General features: G+C 44.1%; 1 protein-coding gene across 1 annotated transcript in view; it reads left to right on the plus strand.

The window, feature by feature from the left end:
- The first annotated feature begins 1,040 nt into the window (after positions 1-1,040).
- The window catches only part of LOC124020477 (CD82 antigen-like), a 64,252-nt gene continuing 42,915 nt past the window's right edge, over positions 1,041-22,377 (plus strand). Inside the window, exon 1 of the mRNA XM_046335723.1 lies at positions 1,041-1,252. The gene's annotated coding sequence lies outside the window, so the exon portion shown is untranslated. The remainder of the gene's footprint in view (positions 1,253-22,377) is intronic.

The raw sequence follows: 22,377 nt of genomic DNA on the forward strand, positions 1-22,377 counted from the left end.
TATCTGTCCAATGAGATGATACCATATGTGTGGATCATTGGCCTTTATCTGTCCAATGAGATGATACCATATGTGTGGATCATTGGCCTTTATCTGTCCAATGAGATGATACCATATGTGTGGATCATTGGCCTTTATCTGTCCAATGAGATGATACCATATGTGTGGATCATTGGCCTTTATCTGTCCAATGAGATGATACCATATGTGTGGATCATTGGCCTTTATCTGTCCAATGAGATGATACCATATGTGTGGATCATTATGGGGGTTCGGCCTTTATCTGTCCAATGAGATGTTACCATATGTGTGGATCATCTGTCTTTATCTGTCCAATGAGATGATACCATATGTTTGGATTTTTACATTTTACTAGGCAAGTCAGTTCAGAACAAATACTTACTTTCAATGACGGCCTAGGAACAGTGGGATAACTGCCTGTTCAGGGGCAGAAGGACAGATTTGTACCTTGTCAGCTCGGGGGATTCGATCTTGCAACCTTTCACTAGTCCAACACTCTAATCACTAGGCTACCTGCCGATCATGGGGGCTCTGCCTTTATCTGTCCAATGACATGATCTGAATAGACTCTGCGCCACGGGGTATTGTTGCTATTAGTAGCTGCAGCTTTGGGGCCACAGCTTAATGGTTTCATGACAGTATAGCCCCTTCCCGACAACATCAACCTCCTTTCAACCTGCAATAAAACCCATCTATAAAGTCAAACGTCTCTTCACTTCAATTATCCGCGTTGATGTATACCTCAATGTAAGCCAACGTGCAATGGTATACGAAAGAAATACAATTTCAGTCTGTAGCTCTACCCAATCAATGCATCTGATGTTTGTTCTATACAGACATGATCATTACGCTTGAGCGTCACGGGGATTTAGGGGTTAAAGAAGGGCATTGCGCGCAGGCTCGTTAAAATGGTGGGAGACGACAGAGGATTCCCTCGCTCTGTTCCGAGCTGTTACACTAACATGCTTGTTGCTGACGCTGAGCCTTTCTAAAACGCTCCTGGAACACGCCCCAGTTAACAGCTGGTTACGTAACGCCCGGCACTAAGAGCTCGGATCTCCACTCGGTCCCGTCCGCGCTCCGCTCCGCTCCGCGTCGTGTTGTTCACTCTTGGCTTTGTTATTACCAGTCCAAAGTCCAACAGACAGACAGCTCACACACAACAGGACAAGGAGACCGACCACTCCGTTGCACCAACTTTTATTCCCCCCTACAAACTTTACGCCAAACCGTAAGTAATTATACCAGGCAAACTTTGCGCATTGGTATTACACAATATGATTTGTAGTTTTTTTTGTTGCAAATGGTTTAGCCTACGTTTTTCCTTGGCTTGCAGCGCAATTGTTTTTTGGGGTGACACGCTTGACATTTTGATGAGCCCTTTGGAAGATAAAAAAAAAAAGTGGAATGGCAGTGTATGTAGAATGATGAATTTAAACAGAATTCGGGGGTATATAAACGTTGGAATGGTAAAAACAATGGTCCTGTGTTTTCATCAGTTACTGCTGATGTGGCGTGTGTGGAACTGTTGGTTGAACACCAGGACTCAAACACTAACGTCTGTAATTGAGACCAGTCGTATCCCAGGCATTAGAACTTTCCAACCATAACGTCTGTTCTCCTGATGATGTGGATACATTTGTAGTGAACTTATATGCGGAATCATTGTTGATGCATCATGATCTAAATATACACACTTTGTTGTTCAACATTGCAACGTTTCTTGTAGTGTTTTATAGATATATATATATATGAGAGGTGTTTAAAAAAAAATCTCAAATTGAATATGGACGTCTGAAACATGCCTTTTTCCGTCTCTGACAGACTAAGGGTTTATCTTATTGTTATGAAAAAAATAACGCATCTGTTCTGGTTTTTCTTCTTCCATTAGCTGGTCTAGAATGTTCCCCCACGTTGGTATGAGTTTCATTCCTTCCTGTTGTATTTGATATTGTGTCTAAACGTTCAAACTAAAACGGAGGGTTGAACAGTGTGGAATCCTCCCATCCACTGACCTCCACACTGTTCTATAGTGTAGATGATACTTCCGACACGTGGAACATACTGCCAAGTACTTCTCCACGCAGCATTCAGTCGTTTTTATCCAGGGGCCCAGTGTATATTATATTATCTCAAGGCTGATCTCACATCTGTTTTGTCTTATCGTTGTAATGGATAATATTACATGGACAGAGAGAGGGCTCCTGATCCTAGATCAGCGCTCCTGTTTTGAACACGGGCCCCAGAACAGAGGTTGTTTAGGAACGTGTTTCTACCAGACCAATGATGGCTAAAGCAGAGGCTGTGTGTTCAAAACCGTCTCCCTGCTGGATAGAGTTTTTTGGTCTGTGTCCCATATGGCATCCTATTCCCTACATAGTACACTACTAGTACTACCTATTCCCTACATAGTACACTACTGTTGACCAGTCCTCGTAGGGTGCTATATACAGGATAGTTTGCCATTTGGGACTCAACTCAGTAGCAGGTCAGGGGAAGCAGGGAAGACCTTCAGGGCAGCATCAGACTAGTGTGTGTGTTTACAGTAGCTGTTCTAACACACTCAGATACAGACACAGTCAGAACTCAACCTACATACTGGACTATCAGTCTGGTTTCAACTCAACATAAACAGACTATCAGTCTGGTTTCATATCTCCTCTCTATAACAGACTATCAGTCTGGTTTCATATCTCCTCCTCTCTGTAACAGACTAACAGTCTGGTTTCATATCTCTCTATTAGATTATCAGTCTTGTTTCATATCTCCTCTCTATAACAGACTATCAGTCTGGTTTCATATCTCCTCTCTATAACAGACTATCAGTCTGGTTTCATATCTCCTCTCTGTAACAGACTATTAGTCTGGTTTCATATCTCCTCTCTGTAACAGACTATCAGTCTGGTTTCATATATCCTCTCTATAACAGACTATCAGTCTGGTTTCATGTGTCCTCCTCTCTATAACAGACTATCAGTCTGGTTTCATATCTCCTCTCTATAACAGACTATCAGTCTGGTTTCATATCTCCTCTCTATAACAGATTATCAGTCTGGTTTCATGTGTCCTCCTCTCTATAACAGACAATCAGTCTGGTTTCATATCTCCTCTCTATAACAGACTATCAGTCTGGTTTCATATCTCCTCTCTATAAGACTATCAGTCTGGTTTCATATCTCCTCTCTATAACAGACTATCAGTCTGGTTTCATATCCTCTCTCTATAACAGACTATCAGTCTGGTTTCATATCTCCTCCTCTATAACAGACTATCAGTCTGGTTTCATATCTCTCTCTATAACAGACTATCAGTCTGGTTTCATATCTCTCTCTATAACAGACTATCAGTCTGGTTTCATATCTCCTCTCTATAACAGACTATCAGTCTGGTTTCATATCTCCTCCTCTCTGTAACAGACTATCAGTCTGGTTTCATATCTCTCTCTATAACAGACTATCAGTCTGGTTTCATATCTCCTCTCTATAACAGACTATCAGTCTGGTTTCATATCTCCTCTCTATCCTCCTCTCTATAACAGACTATCAGTCTGGTTTCATATCTCCTCCTCTCTGTAACAGACTATCAGTCTGGTTTCATCTCTCTCTCTCTATAACAGACTATCAGTCTGGTTTCATATCTCCTCCTCTCTATAACAGACTATCAGTCTGGTTTCATAAGACTATCAGTCTCTCTCTCTATAACAGACTATCAGTCTGGTTTCATATCTCCTCTCTCTATAACAGACTATCAGTCTGGTTTCATATCTCCTCTCTAAGACTATCAGTCTGGTTTCATATCTCCTCTCTATAACAGACTATCAGTCTGGTTTCATATCTCCTCTCTCTAACAGACTATCAGTCTGGTTTCATATCCTCCTCTCTATAACAGACTATCAGTCTGGTTTCATATCTCCTCTCTATAACAGACTATCAGTCTGGTTTCATATCTCCTCTCTGTAACAGACTATCAGTCTGGTTTCATATCTCCTCTCTATAAGACTATCAGTCTGGTTTCATATCTCCTCTCTCTAAACAGACTATCAGTCTGGTTTCATATCTCCTCTCTATAACAGACTCCTCTCTATCAGTCTGGTTTCATATCTCCTCTCTATAACAGACTATCAGTCTGGTTTCATATCTCCTCTCTATAACAGACTATCAGTCTGGTTTCATATCTCCTCTCTATAACAGACTATCAGTCTGGTTTCATATCTCCTCTCTATAACAGACTATCAGTCTGGTTTCATATCTCCTCCTCTCTGTAACAGACTATCAGTCTGGTTTCATATCTCTCTATTAGACTATCAGTCTGGTTTCATATCTCCTCTCTATAACAGACTATCAGTCTGGTTTCATATCTCCTCTCTATAACAGACTATCAGTCTGGTTTCATATCTCCTCTCTATAACAGACTATCAGTCTGGTTTCATATCTCCTCTATAACAGACTATCAGTCTGGTTTCATATCTCCTCTCTATAACAGACTATCAGTCTGGTTTCATATCTCCTCTCTATAACAGACTATCAGTCTGGTTTCATATCTCCTCTCTATAACAGACTATCAGTCTGGTTTCATATCTCCTCTCTATAACAGACTATCAGTCTGGTTTCATGTCTCCTCCTCTCTGTAACAGACTATCAGTCTGGTTTCATATCTCCTCTCTGTAACAGACTATCAGTCTGGTTTCATATCTCCTCTCTCTGTAACAGACTATCAGTCTGGTTTCATATCTCCTCTCTAAGACTATCAGTCTGGTTTCATATCTCCTCCTCTCTATAACAGACTATCAGTCTGGTTTCATATCTCCTCCTCTCTGTAACAGACTATCAGTCTGGTTTCATATCTCCTCCTCTCTGTAACAGACTAACAGTCTGGTTTCATATCTCCTCTCTATAACAGACTATCAGTCTGGTTTCAGTCTGGTTTCATATCTCCTCTCTATAACAGACTATCAGTCTGGTTTCATGTCTCCTCTCTATAACAGACTATCAGTCTGGTTTCATGTCTCCTCCTCTCTGTAACAGACTATCAGTCTGGTTTCATGTCTCCTCCTCTCTGTAACAGACTATCAGTCTGGTTTCATATCTCCTCTCTGTAACAGACTATCAGTCTGGTTTCATGTCTCCTCCTCTCTGTAACAGACTATCAGTCTGGTTTCATGTCTCCTCTCTAAGACTATCAGTCTGGTTTCATGTCTCCTCCTCTCTATCAGACTATCAGTCTGGTTTCATATCTCCTCCTCTCTGTAACAGACTATCAGTCTGGTTTCATATCTCCTCTCTAAGATTATCAGTCTGGTTTCATATCTCCTCTCTAAGATTATCAGTCTGGTTTCATATCTCCTCTCTGTAACAGACTATCAGTCTGGTTTCATGTGTCCTCCTCTCTATAACAGACTATCAGTCTGGTTTCATATCTCCTCCTCTCTGTAACAGACTATCAGTCTGGTTTCATGTCTCCTCTCTAAGACTATCAGTCTGGTTTCATGTCTCCTCCTCTCTATCAGACTATCAGTCTGGTTTCATATCTCCTCCTCTCTGTAACAGACTATCAGTCTGGTTTCATGTCTCCTCCTCTCTATAACAAATTATCAGTCTGGTTTCATATCTCCTCTCTAAGATTATCAGTCTGGTTTCATATCTCCTCTCTAAGATTATCAGTCTGGTTTCATATCTCCTCTCTGTAACAGACTATCAGTCTGGTTTCATGTGTCCTCCTCTCTATAACAGACTATCAGTCTGGTTTCATATCTCCTCTCTATAACAGACTATCAGTCTGGTTTCATATCTCCTCTCTGTAACAGACTATCAGTCTGGTTTCATGTCTCCTCCTCTCTGTAACAGACTATCAGTCTGGTTTCATATCTCCTCTCTGTAACAGACTATCAGTCTGGTTTCATGTCTCCTCCTCTCTGTAACAGACTATCAGTCTGGTTTCATATCTCCTCCTCTCTGTAACAGACTATCAGTCTGGTTTCATATCTCCTCTCTGTAACAGACTATCAGTCTGGTTTCATGTCTCCTCCTCTCTGTAACAGACTATCAGTCTGGTTTCATATCTCCTCTCTGTAACAGACTATCAGTCTGGTTTCATGTCTCCTCCTCTCTGTAACAGACTATCAGTCTGGTTTCATATCTCCTCCTCTCTATAACAGACTATCAGTCTGGTTTCATGTCTCCTCTCTAAGACTATCAGTCTGGTTTCATGTCTCCTCCTCTCTATCACAGACTATCAGTCTGGTTTCATATCTCCTCCTCTCTGTAACAGACTATCAGTCTGGTTTCATGTCTCCTCCTCTCTGTAACAGACTATCAGTCTGGTTTCATGTCTCCTCCTCTCTATAACAGATTATCAGTCTGGTTTCATATCTCCTCTCTAAGATTATCAGTCTGGTTTCATATCTCCTCTCTAAGATTATCAGTCTGGTTTCATATCTCCTCTCTGTAACAGACTATCAGTCTGGTTTCATGTGTCCTCCTCTCTATAACAGACTATCAGTCTGGTTTCATATCTCCTCTCTATAACAGACTATCAGTCTGGTTTCATGTCTCCTCTCTAAGACTATCAGTCTGGTTTCATATCTCCTCCTCTCTATAACAGACTATCAGTCTGGTTTCATGTGTCCTCCTCTCTATAACAGACTATCAGTCTGGTTTCATGTGTCCTCCTCTCTATAACAGACTGTCAGTCTGGTTTCATATCTCCTCTCTGTGTATTTAAATGCAGTTACACAGGACAATGTCGACATGGGTCATTTTAAATGTGAACGTGGGTCATTTTAAATGTGAACTCAATAGTGTAGGTTTGTTTTATTACAGTTGTTGTATGTAACTCTGTGGCAGAGCTAGCTGTGTGTGTGACTGTTGGGCAGAGCTAGCTGTGTGTGACTGTTGGGCAGAGCTAGCTGTGTGTGGGACTGGTGGGCAGAGCTAGCTGTGTGTGGGACTGGTGGGCAGAACTAGCTGTGTGTGGGACTGGTGGGCAGAGCTAGCTGTGTGTGGGACTGGTGGGCAGAGCTAGCTGTGTGTGGGACTGGTGGGCAGAGCTAGCTGTGTGTGGGACTGGTGGGCAGAGCTAGCTGTGTGTGGGACTGGTGGGCAGAGCTAGCTGTGTGTGGGACTGGTGGGCAGAGCTAGCTGTGTGTGGGACTGGTGGGCAGAGCTAGCTGTGTGTGGGACTGGTGGGCAGAGCTAGCTGTGTGTGGGACTGGTGGGCAGAGCTAGCTGTGTGTGGGACTGGTGGGCAGAGCTAGCTGTGTGTGGGACTGGTGGGCAGAGCTAGCTGTGTGTGGGACTGGTGGGCAGAGCTAGCTGTGTGTGGGACTGGTGGGCAGAGCTAGCTGTGTGTGGGACTGGTGGGCAGAGCTAGCTGTGTGTGGGACTGGTGGGCAGAGCTAGCTGTGTGTGGGACTGTTGGGCAGAGCTAGCTGTGTGTGGGACTGTTGGGCAGAGCTAGCTGTGTGGGACTGTTGGGCAGAGCTAGCTGTGTGTGGGACTGGTGGGCAGAGCTAGCTGTGTGTGGGACTGGTGGGCAGAACTAGCTGTGTGTGGGACTGTTGGGCAGAGCTAGCTGTGTGTGGGACTGTTGGGCAGAGCTAGCTGTGTGTGGGACTGTTGGGCAGAGCTAGCTGTGTGTGGGACTGTTGGGCAGAGCTAGCTGTGTGTGGGACTGGTGGGCACCCTTAATGGTATCACATTAGTGGGTGGGTGGTGAGTACACCGATGACATAAGTTGGCCAGTCTCCCAGTGTGAACATGCCTCTCTCATCGATGCCAGAGATGACTGGCTGAGACTTTCTTTCACTTTTACTTCAGAGTTGTTGATCTGATCACCTCGCTGGACTTTGTGGGGTTTTTCCCCTCTGTGTTTTAGAGATGGAGGGAAAGATGTGGCCAACATGGATGTTACTGGCCCTTAAGATCTGTTCACACACCCAGAATAAATAGAAATGAATGTCTTTTTTTAGTTAGCTGTTAAGTTGATCGTGAATTGAATGGGATCGTTGTACAACGAGTGGGCAATTCCACGCTAACCAAATTACGCTTGGACTTTTTTTAAAACTTTAAAATATATGCCAAACACAAACTTTTTATTTGAACGTTTATCAAACCATACAAGTCTCGGCACAAGGACTACGTTGAACAAGTTCTTGCTGGTAAATGTAGCAAAAACTAACTTAGTGGAAGAACTGTGCAGATGTAGACTTTGGTAACAGAATTACAGTCAAATCTCCCTCTGGGTGTCATGATCACGTTCCCTCAAACACCCTGTTTTTAAATATTTGCTCTGAATCTAAGATTCAAACGTTTTCTCAAACAAATATCTGCTCTGAACTAAGATTTTTAAATATCTGCTCTGAACTAAGATTCAAAAATGTCTGAAGAGAGAACTGTCTGTCAGCTATGACATGGTGCCTTGAGTTTGAAAATATCTATATATTGTTTTGGCGGTTATTAAACTACAGCACATGGACTACAGCACATGGACTACAGCACATGGACTACAGCACATGGACTACAGCACATGGACTACAGCACATGGACTACAGCACATGGACTACAGCACATGGACTACAGCACATGGACTACAGCACATGGACTACAGCACATTAACAGGAATCACGGAAACAAAATGACATAATTAGCCCCTGATCTGTAATAAACAGAAAGGCATTTGAATGTCTAATTTTTCTGCATATCTAAGCACACCTCTTGAGCTAATCTATATCCTCCTGACTGGTGGTTATTTATATTAAAGAGGATAAATATACTTTTGTGCACCTCTGCTCAAATCTGGATAAAAGACCGAAAGGAATGTGCGTTATTCACTACATTTTAGTTATCGCTTGCTTTTTCTCTGAAGTCTACCAAGCTTGCCAGCAGGCATCCCAGCTAAGATAGTTAGACAAGATAACTACTCTTAACTTGGTTGATAGCAATTTTATGAAGTTGGCTTCAGCTGAAGCTGAATCGAGGACAAATCTTAGGGGGGACGGGGACGGGGACGGGGACGGGGACGGGGACGGGGACGGGGACGGGGACGGGGACGGGCCCTCTGTGTATAAGTCATCTGGGTGCTCATGGGTCCTTTCTGATGGAAAAGCTCAGAGTACAGACAGTTTAAGTGTTGTTTTAGACTCTCACACAGTAAATCATTTCAAACAGTTTCTTATGAACATGATTGCAGTTTGCCTGCATTGTGTGTGTAACACTGACTCTGTAAGTCGTGTGTCAGACTTTGTTCATAGAACCTGTAATATCTGCTGAGATGTTGTTCATGTATTCTAGGTTCCAGTCTGGGACTGAGGTTACTTGCTTTCTAGGCTTGTTAGTGGTAGACTGCATGAACTGTTGATGAATCAAGCCCACCAATCACCGGCTGTTCTACCAGTGGGGGCGGGCCCACCCATCCCCAGCTGCTCTACCAGTGGGGGCGGGCCCACCCATCACCAGCTGCTCTACCAATGGGACGATGTCTGTAGTGGTTCCACCCAACCGGTTGCTTCTTTATTCAAAAGGACATCATTGAATCAGATCAACTCCTCAAATTCAACCGATGAGCTCTCAAACGTTGACTCTAAATAGTCCCTAATCCTTACAGCCTCAGTAGAGAACACTGCACCCCTGTAACTACTAGACTCTATAGTCTGAACCATGTGTTTCTCTGTTTACATGTTCCTGGTAGTTGGGGGGTGACTATGTGAGAAGGGTGGGGGGGGGGTTTAGGGGGGGCCAAGCGTGAGACTTCTTTCTCAGCAGGAGCCTCCCTCATTCAAACACCCCTCCCCATCATCCTACCCCCTTTTCCCCCGGTCGGTTGTCATGGGAACGCCACAGAAGGAGTCTTTAATGAAGTTCAAACTGGTTCAGTTACCATCAGTGGAGTTCAGGGGTGTAACCTAAACAGCACACTATTCCCTTTATAGTCCACTACTTTTAACCAGAGCTCTATGGCCAGGGTGCCATTATATATTACACTACTTTTAACCAGAGCTCTATGGCCAGGGTGCCATTATATATTACACTACTTTTAACCAGAGCTCTATGGCCAGGGTGCCATTATATATTACACTACTTTTAACCAGAGCCTTATGGCCAGGGTGGCATTATATATTACACTACTTTTAACCAGAGCCTTATGGCCAGGGTGCCATTATATATTACACTACTTTTAACCAGAGCCCTATGGCCAGGGTGCCATTATATATTACACTACTTTTAACCAGAGCTCTATGGCCAGGGTGCCATTATATATTACACTACTTTTAACCAGAGCTCTATGGCCAGGGTGCCATTATATATTACACTACTTTTAACCAGAGCCCTATGTATGGCCAGGGTGCCATTATATATTACACTACTTTTAACCAGAGCCTTATGGCCAGGGTGGCATTATATATTACACTACTTTTAACCAGAGCCTTATGGCCAGGGTGCCATTATATATTACACTACTTTTAACCAGAGCCCTATGGCCAGGGTGCCATTATATATTACACTACTTTTAACCAGAGCTCTATGGCCAGGGTGCCATTATATATTACACTACTTTTAACCAGAGCTCTATGGCCAGGGTGCCATTATATATTACACTACTTTTAACCAGAGCCCTATGTATGGCCAGGGTGCCATTATATATTACACTACTTTTAACCAGAGCCCTATGTATGGCCAGGGTGCCATTATATATTACACTACTTTTAACCAGAGCCCTATGTATGGCCAGGGTGCCATTATATATTACACTACTTTTAACCAGAGCCCTATGTATGGCCAGGGTGCCATTATATATTACACTACTTTTAACCAGAGCCCTATGTATGGCCAGGGTGTCATTATATATTACACTACTTTTAACCAGAGCCCTATGTATGGCCAGGGTGCCATTATATATATTACACTACTTTTAACCAGAGCCCTATGGCCAGGGTGCCATTATATATATTACACTACTTTTAACCAGAGCCCTATGTATGGCCAGGGTGCCATTATATATTACACTACCTTTAACCAGAGCCCTATGTATGGCCAGGGTGCCATTATATATATTACACTACTTTTAACCAGAGCCCTATGGCCAGGGTGCCATTATATATTACACTCAACCCAGAGCCCTATGTATGGCCAGGGTGCCATTATATATTACACTACTTTTAACCAGAGCCTATGTATGGCCAGGGTGCCATTATATATTACACTACTTTTAACCAGAGCCTTATGTCAACCATTATATATTACACTGGTTTAACCTCCCAGTATGGCCAGGGTGTCATTATATATTACACTACTTTTAACCAGAGCCCTATGTATGGCCAGGGTGCCATTATATATTACACTACTTTTAACCAGAGCCCTATGGCCAGGGTGCCATTATATATTACACTACTTTTAACCAGAGCCCTATGTATGGCCAGGGTGCCATTATATATTACACTACTTTTAACCAGAGCCCTATGTATGGCCAGGGTGCCATTATATATTACACTACTTTTAACCAGAGCCCTATGTATGGCCAGGGTGCCATTATATATTACACTACTTTTAACCAGAGCCCTATGGCCAGGGTGCCATTATTATATATTACACTACTTTTAACCAGAGCCCTATGTATGGCCAGGGTGCCATTATATATTACACTAATTTTAACCAGAGCCCTATGTATGGCCAGGGTGCCATTATATATTACACTACTTTTAACCAGAGCCCTATGTATGGCCAGGGTGCCATTATATATTACACTACTTTTAACCAGAGCCCTATGTATGGCCAGGGTGCCATTATATATTCCACTACTTTTAACCAGAGCCCTATGTATGGCCAGGGTGCCATATGGGACTCAGCTCATGACTGTTGGGGCTCAAGCTGCTGACAAGTCCAGGCAGCACCCATCACTGTTGACACCTCTAACCCCCCCTCTCTCACCCCCTTTCTGATCCCCACCCTACAATCACCTTGTACAATCACCTCTCTGGTCCTCCCAGCTCAGTTACCTCAACCCCCTTGTTTCCCTGGTCCTCCCAGCTCAGTTACATCAACCCCCTTGTTTTTCTGGTCCTCCCAACCCAGTTACATCAACCCCCTTGTTTCTCTGGTCCTCCCAACCCAGTTACATCAACCCCTTGTTTCTCTGGTCCTCCCAACCCAGTTACATCAACCCCCTTGTTTCTCTGGTCCTCCCAACCCAGTTACATCAACCCCCTTGTTTCTCTGGTCCTCCCAACCCAGTTACATCAACCCCCTTGTTTCTCTGGTCCTCCCAGGCCAGATACATCAACCCCCTTGTTTCTCTGGTCCTCCCAGGCCAGATACATCAACCCCCTTGTTTCTCTGGTCCTCCCAGGCCAGATACCTCAACCCCCTTGTTTCTCTGGTCCTCCCAGGCCAGATACCTCAACCCCCTTGTTTCTCTGGTCCTCCCAGCTCAGTTATTTCAACCCCCTTGTTTCCCTGGTCCTCCTAGCTCAGTTACCTCAATCCCCTTGTTTCTCTGACCCTCCCAGCCCAGTTACCTCAACCCCCTTGTTTCTCTGGTCCTCCCAGCTCAGTTACATCAACCCCCTTGTTTCTCTGACCCTCCCAACCCAGTTACATTAACCCCCTTGTTTCTCTGGTCCTCCCAGCCCAGTTACATCAACCCCCTTGTTTCTCTGGTCCTCCCAGCCCAGTTACATCAACCCCTTGTTTCTCTGGCCCTCCCAGCCCAGTTACATCAACCCCTTGTTTCTCTGGCCCTCCCAGCCCAGTTACATCAACCCCCTTGTTCCTCTGGTCCTCCCAACCCAGTTACATCAACCCCTTGTTTCTCTGGTCCTCCCAGGCCAGATACCCCAACCCCCTTGTTTCTCTACTCCCCCCAGGCCAGATACCTCAACCAGGCAGGGATAGTTTTACACCTGTTAAACCCCTTTAAAAACAGCCTCCGATCACTTGGTCATAACTAACCATTGTTCTGGTGAGAAAGGGACATCTTTCATATCGGTCTGCTGTTGTAGTGAAGAGGCCTGTGTCCCAACTGATGCCATATTCCCTATGTAGTGCACTACTTTTGAACAGAGCCCTATGCGCCCCGGTCCATAGTAGCGCGGTACATAGGGAATAGGGTGTTATCTGGGAGACTCAGTTTGAATGTACGGCTGGAGTGGAGTGGTCCTCTTCTCCTCTCCGTGTTGAGTTTCTCCTTTTGTTCAGGGATCAGTGGCTGAAAGCTGCCTTTGTTTTGGTGGCCAACTCAAAGCGGGGCCCTGTCCTGTCTGTCTCTCTGTCTAGAGGATGGTTGCTGGAGGATGTTGGCTATGGTGTGTGTGTGAGATGTAGAAGAGGGGGGGCCAGTGAGTGCACGGGTTTTGTTGAGGGCAGGTGTTAAGGGACGTGATGTGTGGGTTTGGAGAAAGGTTTGTGTGTGTTTTGCGCATGTGTGTAGTCTTAACTAGAGACTGGCTAGACCAGCTGAATGCTGATGAAACTTAACCTTGCCCTGCTTGGAGAACAGGCTCGTTCAAGTGGACGACCGCTCCATTAAAACTGTGTGTGTGGGTGTGTGTGATTTGTCTTCTAACAGGGGAAGCCTGTATTCTAGCTTCATTATCAAGCCATTAGGATGATGTGTGATGACAGCCTGTAGGATGGGAGTGACTAATGAGACTGGTGTTAAAACAAGTCCACACTCAGCCTTGACTTAACACATGAGAAGGTTTGTCACAATCCCAGTGTGACCCTACTACTAGACCAGACTTTCTTTGGTCAACAAAATAAAACGTAAAGCAGATTAAACACTTAAAGTCATTTTTACATTTAAAAAAAGACCTATGTAAAATATTATGACTCTGTAAGAAACACGAGGCTGTTTACCGTCCAACGCTGGGAGTGTTTACCGTCCAACGCTGGGAGTGTTTACCGTCCAACGCTGGGAGTGTTTACCGTCCAACGCTGGGAGTGTTTACCGTCCAACGCTGGGAGTGTTTACCGTCCAACGCTGGGAGTGTTTACCGTCCAACGCTGGGAGTGTTTACCGTCCAACGCTGGGAGTGTTTACCGTCCAACGCTGGGAGTGTTTACCGTCCAACGCTGGGAGTGTTTACCGTCCAACGCTGGGAGTGTTTACCGTCCAACGCTGGGAGTGTTTACCGTCCAACGCTGGGAGTGTTTACCGTCCAACGCTGGGAGTGTTTCCTTACTTTCTTACTTCCTGATATCAAGATACTGGAAGAGTGAAAACTCCTACAGCACTGATTTGTCAAATTTAAACATTTGTTTTGCCTACTTGTTGGCTACTAATAAACACAACATTAAATACAGTTTAAGTCGGAAGATTTCATACACTTAAACATTTAACTCGTTTTTCAACCACTCCACACATTTCTTGTTAACAAACTATAGTTTTGGCGAGTCCGTTGGGACATCTACTTTGTGCATGGCACAAGTAATATTTCCAACAATTGTTTACAGATTATTTCACATATAATTCACTGTATCACATTTCTAGTGGGTCAGAAGTTTACATTCACTAAGTTGACTGTGCCTTTAAACAGCTTGGAAGATTCCAGAAAATGATGTCATGATTTTAGAAGCTTCTGATAGGCTAATTGACATCATTTGAGTCAATTGGAGGTGTACCTGTGGATGTGTTTCAAGGCCAACTTTCAAACTCAGTGCCTCTTTTGCTTGATATCATGGGAAAATCAAAAGAAATCAGCCAAGACCTCAGAAAGAAAATTGTAGACCTCCACTAGTCTGGTTCATCCTTGGGAGCAATCTTCAAACACCTGAAGGTACCACGTTCATCTGTACAAACAATAGTACGCAAGTATAAACACCATTGGACCATGCAGCCGTCATACCACTCAGGAAGGAGACGTGTTCTGTCTCCTAGAGATGAACGTACTTTGGTGCAAAATAAATTCCAGAACAACAGCAAGTGAAGATGCTGGAGGAAACCGGTACAAAAGTATCTATATCCACAGTAAAACGAGTCCTATATCAACATAAGCCGCTCAACAAGGAAGAAGCCTCTGCTCCAAAACCGTCATAAAAAAGCGAGACTACGGTTTGCAACTGTACATGTGGACAAAGATCGTACATTTTGGAGAAATGTCCTCTAGTCTGATCAAACAAAAATAGAACTGTTTGACCATCAAGACCATCGTTATGTTTGGAGGAAAAAGGGGGATGCTTGCAAGCCGAAGAACACCATCCCAACCGTGAAGCACGGGGCTGGCAGCATCATGTTGTGGGGGTGCTTTGCTGCAGGAGGCACTGGTGCACTTCACAAAATAGATGGCTACATGAGGAAGGAAAATTATGTGGATATATTGAAGCAACATCTCAAGTCATCAGTCAGGAAGTTAAAGCTTGGTCGCAAATGGGTCTTACAAAAGGACAATGACCCCAAGCATACTTCCAAAGTTGTGACAAAATGGCTTAAGGAAAACAACATCAAGGTATTGGAGTGGCCATCACAAAGATCTGACCTCAATCCTATAGAACATTTTTGGGCAGAACTGAAAAAGCGTGGGCGAGCAAGGAGGCCTTCAAACCTGACTCGGTTACACCAGCTCTGTCAGGAGGAATGGGCTAAAATTCACCCAACTTATTGTGGGAAGCTTGTGGAAGGCTACCCAAAACGTTTGACCTAAATTAAACAATTTAAAGGCAATGCTACCAAATACTAATTGAGTGTATGTAAACTTCTGACCCACTGGGAATGTGATGAAAGAAACACAAGCTGAAATAATTCATTATCTCTACTATTATTCTGACATTTCACATTCTTAAAATAAAGTGGTGATTCTAACTGACCTAAGACAGGGAATATTTACTCTGATTAAATGTCAGGAATTGTGAAACTGGGTTTAAAATATATTTGGCTAGGTTGTATGTAAAACTTCCGACTTCAACTGTATACACACATCTAACAAGTAGGCCAAATATGACAGGGTGACTCCAGGCCGGGTGACTCCAGGCCGGGTGACTCCAGACAGATATGTAAACGTCTGACTTCGATTGTATATAGCCATTCCAGAGAGGGCATGTTTTTCCCAGAAACCCCTAGACTAAATGGTCTTGTCCTGCACGGCTCTAACCAGCTCATGGGTGTGAAAGGAGTGTGTCTAAGTTGTGCACAGGACGTGTGTGTCAGAATGAGCGCTAATGTCACCCTGCAGACACAACAAATGTCACAAGTTATCTTATCTTTGTACATTTCACCTTTTTAACACACAAACAGAAGCACATTCTTTCATTATCTCTCTGTAGGTGCTCCAGATACAGCATCTCATAGAATGTCCTTACTTCCTCCTAGTTTTAGTTACTATGTTACCAGGGGGGAGAGAGACTAACATCTCAGAATGTCCTTACTTCCTCCTAGTTTTAGTTACTATGTTACCAGGAGAGAGAGACTAACATCTCATAGAATGTCCTTACTTCCTCCTAGTTTTAGTTACTATGTTACCAGGAGAGAGAGAGAGACTAACATCTCATAGAATGTCCTTACTTCCTCCTAGTTTTAGTTACTATGTTACCAGGAGAGAGAGAGACTAACATCTCATAGAATGTCCTCACTTCCTCCTAGTTTTAGTTACTATGTTACCAGGAGAGAGAGAGAGGCTAACATCTCATAGAATGTCCTTACTTCCTCCTAGTTTTAGTTACTATGTTACCAGGAGAGAGAGGCTAACATCTCATAGAATGTCCTTACTTCCTCCTAGTTTTAGTTACTATGTTACCAGGAGAGAGAGAGAGGCTAACATCTCATAGAATGTCCTTACTTCCTCCTAGTTTTAGTTACTATGTTACCAGGAGAGAGAGAGAGACTAACATCTCATAGAATGTCCTTACTTCCTCCTAGTTTTAGTTACTATGTTACCAGGAGAGAGAGAGAGACTAACATCTCATAGAATGTCCTTACTTCCTCCTAGTTTTAGTTACTATGTTACCAGGAGAGAGAGAGACTAACATCTCATAGAATGTCCTTACTTCCTCCTAGTTTTAGTTGCTATGTTACCAGGAGAGAGAGAGAGACTAACATCTCATAGAATGTCCTTACTTCCTCCTAGTTTTAGTTGCTATGTTACCAGGAGAGAGAGAGAGACTAACATCTCATAGAATGTCCTTACTTCCTCCTAGTTTTAGTTACTATGTTACCAGGAGAGAGAGACTAACATCTCATAGAATGTCCTTACTTCCTCCTAGTTTTAGTTACTATGTTAGAGAGAGAGAGACTAACATTTTGAAGAAGAGTCCAGTGGCACAGCAGTAATGGAAGTATCGTGTCTTGACACACACACACACACCTACTGAAAACAAAAGCAGATTCTTATTCCCTTAAACACACTGTCTAAATCAGGGATGGGCAACTGTAGGCCCGCGGAGGTGAACTCAGGTGGGGGTCGGGGTCTCAACTTACTGTTGACATTTAGAATAATAGAATACACAAGGTGACATTTTAGATAATTGGTTTTGCATCAGCTGTCAGCCATGTTTTTTGGGGTGGGGGTGGGTGTGGGGGGGGAGATTAGTCGCGCGCCATCTATCTAAACTTGTAGTAAGCATTAGTCTAAACGTGTAGTGAGCATGAGTCTGAACTTGTAGTAAGCATGGTTGAATTACAGACCGGGGTGGAGTCCATTGATCATCAGTTATCATATTTAAAAACTGCAAAATGTTTGCCTCCAGCCCGTAACAAAATGTGAAGAATTGTAGGAAATGAGCTGTAAAAACGGTTAATTATTCTCTGTTCCATGGCAAAATGAGTAGAATTAGGGCTGGGTGATATGATATGGCCTAGATTTGATTTAGTGACAATAATCTAATAGGGGCTTGGTGTGAGGGGATGGGCTTGGTGTGAGGGGATGGGCTTGGTGTGAGGGGAGGGGCTTGGTGTGTGTGTGTAAATCATAGAGGAAGAGGCGAAGCAAGAGGTTTTACTCCAAAATCTGTCCACAGTCACCCCAATGCATTTCTATGGGCTTGTTTTGGACCTAAGCTTGTCGCCTGCCTTTCTGCCTTTGGGACAACAATTCCCATTTTGTTAGGGCTGAGACATGAGCATCTCGTCATTTATATCGCTATCTCTGGTGTAAATGGGAAGATCCACAGAGGAGCCAAGGAGACGAGACCAAAAGGACAACATGAGAACAAGCACCTAAACGCTCAGAAACATGAAAAATACTAAACTAGATTCTTGCGATTTAGGCCTGGTTGTAACAACCACATGATGGGTGTAGGGTTTAGGCCTGGTTGTAGCAACCACATGATGGGTGTAGGGTTTAGGCCTGGTTGTAGCAACCTCATGATGGGTATAGGGTTTAGGCCTGGTTGTAGCTACCTCATGATGGGTGTAGGGTTTAGGCCTGGTTGTAGCAACCTCGTGATGGGTATAGGGTTTAGGCCTGGTTGTAGCAACCTCGTAATGGGTATAGGGTTTAGGCCTGGTTGTAGCAACCTCGTAATGGGTATAGGGACAGAGTATCATGTAGTAGCCTAAACCCTATCAATGTTATATTGAACTGGGTGAATGGAGTACGAAGTACGAATGACAGTCATCCAATATGCTGTAGTGCTCATAAAAGAGTTTAATCGTCCCTCTTCATAAACGGCACCAACCGCCTCTGATATAAACACATGTAGACAGAAAGTGGAAGCAAAGTGACCTGCAAGCTCTCACTCTGACTTCAAACTCTGATCTTGACCCAGTGCTTTCACTCTTTCTCCTCCCTGCTCCCCCCTCTCTCCCCCGCTCCCCTCCCCCTCCTCTCCCTTCCCCCCCCCCCTCTCTCTCCCCTCTCCCCGCTCCTCACCCCCCTCTCTCCCTGCTCCCCCCTCTCCCTGCTCCCCCTCTCCTCGCTCCTCTCTCTCCTCCCTGCCCCTCCCCTCTCCCTCCCCCCTCTCCTCACCGCTCCTCTCTCTCCCCCCTCCTCTCGCTCTTTCTCTCCTCCCCTTCTCCTCTCTCTCCCCTCTCCTCTATCTCCCTCTCTCCCCGCTCCTCTCTCTCCCTCTCTCCCCGCTCCTCTCTCGCTCTTTCTTTCTCTCCTCCCCTTCTCCCTCTCTCCTCCCCTACACTCTTATCTCACTTTACTGAGTGTTGTATCAGCCAACCCCAATGTGTTCTCTCAGTAGTGCCTGGTACAGATAGAAACGGGAGGAGAAGCAGAACAACTAGTAGGGGGAAAAGAGCAAGTTCAGAGAGACTGAACTGACTTGTTTGTTGACACCCTGAAGTGAAAGTAGAAGAAAAGGCCTGCGTCCCAAAAGGCACCCTATTCCCTAAATACTGTAGTGCCCTATGGGTCCTGGTCAAAAGTAGTGCACTACATAGGGAATAGGGTGCCACTAAGAAAGGCTGTCATATGATCCTAAAACCCTCTGCTCTGGAGGCTCCTGGGATACTTTACGTTTTGGAGAAGGGAAAAAACATGATGAGGTGGAAGAAAAGAGAGGAGGGGTTAGGAGAGAGGAGGAGGGGTTAGGAGAGAGGAGGAGGGGTTAGGAGAGAGGAGGAGGGGTTAGGAGAGAGGAGGAGGGGTTAGGAGAGAGGAGGAGGGGTTAGGAGAGAGGAGGAGGGGTTAGGAGAGAGGAGGAGGAGGGGTTAGGAGGAGAGGAGGAGGGGTTAGGAGAGAGGAGGAGGGGTTAGGAGAGAGGAGGAGGGGTTAGGAGAGAGGAGGGGGGGTTAGGAGAGAGGAGGGGGGACTGTGCCTCTCTTCAGTGTCCGTATTGTCGTATTCATTCTGATCTAAAATACAGAAACTGATCCTAGATCAGCACTCCTAACTCCGAGAACCTTTTGTGAATGCGGGCCCTGGTCTGTGATTGGCCGGCTACGGTAGTGTGTTAAACTACTGATGGGTCTTCTGTAAGATGTAGATGGCGATGTGTTTACGGCCTCTTTGAATGACGACAGATGTCTGACACACACACACACACACACACACACACACACACACACACACACACACACACACACACACACACACACACACACACACACACACACACACAAGGTCGATTTGATACGCTGTGTAAAGTCTGTATGCTACTGAACTCGCTGAAAGTGTCTAGTGTGTTTTTATTAACCAATGAGGTTGGAGACAAAACATTTTGTAAAGAGATGACCCTTTATTCTCTCTGCTTTCACTTCGTCTTGGAGACGGAGGCCGGATCTCATCCGGAATATAATGGTCTGAATCACTCACTTGTTAGTATTAGATAGTAGACTGTATATAGCCCCTCTACTGTGTTATATAGCCCCTCTACTGTGTTATATAGCCCCTCTACTGTGTTATATAGCCCCTCTACTGTGTTATATAGCCCTCTACTGTGTTATATAGCCCTCTACTGTGTAATATAGCCCTCTACTGTGTAATATAGCCCCTCTACTGTGTAATATAGCCCCTCTACTGTGTAATATAGCCCCTCTACTGTGTGTTATATAGCCCCTCTACTGTGTGTTATATAGCCCCTCTACTGTGTGTTATATAGCCCCTCTACTGTGTGTTATATAGCCCCTCTACTGTGTGTTATATAGCCCCTCTACTGTGTGTTATATAGCCCCTCTACTGTGTGTTATATAGCCCCTCTACTGTGTGTTATATAGCCCCTCTACTGTGTAATATAGCCCCTCTACTGTGTAATATAGCCCCTCTACTGTGTAATATAGCCCCTCTACTGTGTTATATAGCCCCTCTACTGTGTTATATAGCCCCTCTACTGTGTGTTATAAAGCCCCTCTACTGTGTGTTATATAGCCCCTCTACTGTGTGTTATATAGCCCCTCTACTGTGTAATATAGCCCCTCTACTGTGTGTTATATAGCCCCTCTACTGTGTAATATAGCCCCTCTACTGTGTGTTATATAGCCCCTCTACTGTGTGTTATATAGCCCCTCTACTGTGTAATATATAGCCCCTCTACTGTGTGTTATATAGCCCCTCTACTGTGTGTTATATAGCCCCTCTACTGTGTGTTATATAGCCCCTCTACTGTGTTTTATATAGCCCCTCTACTGTGTGTTATATAGCCCCTCTACTGTGTGTTATATAGCCCCTCTACTGTGTGTTATATAGCCCCTCTACTGTGTGTTATATAGCCCCTCTACTGTGTGTTATATAGCCCCTCTACTGTGTGTTATATAGCCCCTCTACTGTGTGTTATATAGCCCCTCTACTGTGTGTTATATAGCCCCTCTACTGTGTGTTATATAGCCCCTCTACTGTGTGTTATATAGCCCCTCTACTGTGTGTTATATAGCCCCTCTACTGTGTGTTATATAGCCCCTCTACTGTGTGTTATATAGCCCCTCTACTGTGTGTTATATAGCCCCTCTACTGTGTGTTATATAGCCCCTCTACTGTGTGTTATATAGCCCCTCTACTGTGTGTTATATAGCCCTCTACTGTGTGTTATATAGCCCCTCTACTGTGTGTTATATCCCCTCTACTGTGTGTTATATAGCCCCTCTACTGTGTGTTATATAGCCCCTCTACTGTGTGTTATATAGCCCCTCTACTGTGTGTTATATAGCCCCTCTACTGTGTGTTATATAGACCCTCTACTGTGTGTTATATAGACCCTCTACTGTGTGTTATATAGACCCTCTACTGTGTGTTATATAGACCCTCTACTGTGTGTTATATAGCCCCTCTACTGTGTGTTATATAGCCCCTCTACTGTGTGTTATATAGCCCCTCTACTGTGTGTTATATAGCCCCTCTACTGTGTGTTATATAGCCCCTCTACTGTGTGTTATATAGCCCTCTACTGTGTGTTATATAGCCCCTCTACTGTGTGTTATATAGCCCCTCTACTGTGTGTTATATAGCCCCTCTACTGTGTGTTATATAGCCCCTCTACTGTGTGTTATATAGCCCCTCTACTGTGTGTTATATAGCCCCTCTACTGTGTGTTATATAGCCCCTCTACTGTGTGTTATAGCCCCTCTACTGTGTGTTATATAGCCCCTCTACTGTGTGTTATATAGCCCCTCTACTGTGTGTTATATAGCCCCTCTACTGTGTGTTATATAGCCCCTCTACTGTGTTTATAGACTGATGGGTAATTCCACGATAACAGAATTAGGCTTAGACTCAGAATTTTCACTTTAAAAGTATGATCTTTAAAAAAATTAAAGTTGGATTGCAACGTTGAACAAACTGCACAACATATACAAGAGGACTACTTTTTAACTGTTTCCACTGAACAATTTTTTTTTTTACACAAAAACACATTTACTCTTAAAGAACAGGTTGGGTTTGCTGACAGAATGACAAGATACTAGGTCATATTTCTTCATCTTAAAGAAGGCAAATAATTTCTGCTAAAACTAAATTATAAGAGCGCTATTTTCTTGTCGTCCAACAAACGTAAA

The sequence above is a fragment of the Oncorhynchus gorbuscha genome, unplaced genomic scaffold (assembly GCF_021184085.1).
Source record: "Oncorhynchus gorbuscha isolate QuinsamMale2020 ecotype Even-year unplaced genomic scaffold, OgorEven_v1.0 Un_scaffold_830, whole genome shotgun sequence".
Lineage (NCBI taxonomy): Eukaryota > Metazoa > Chordata > Actinopteri > Salmoniformes > Salmonidae > Oncorhynchus > Oncorhynchus gorbuscha.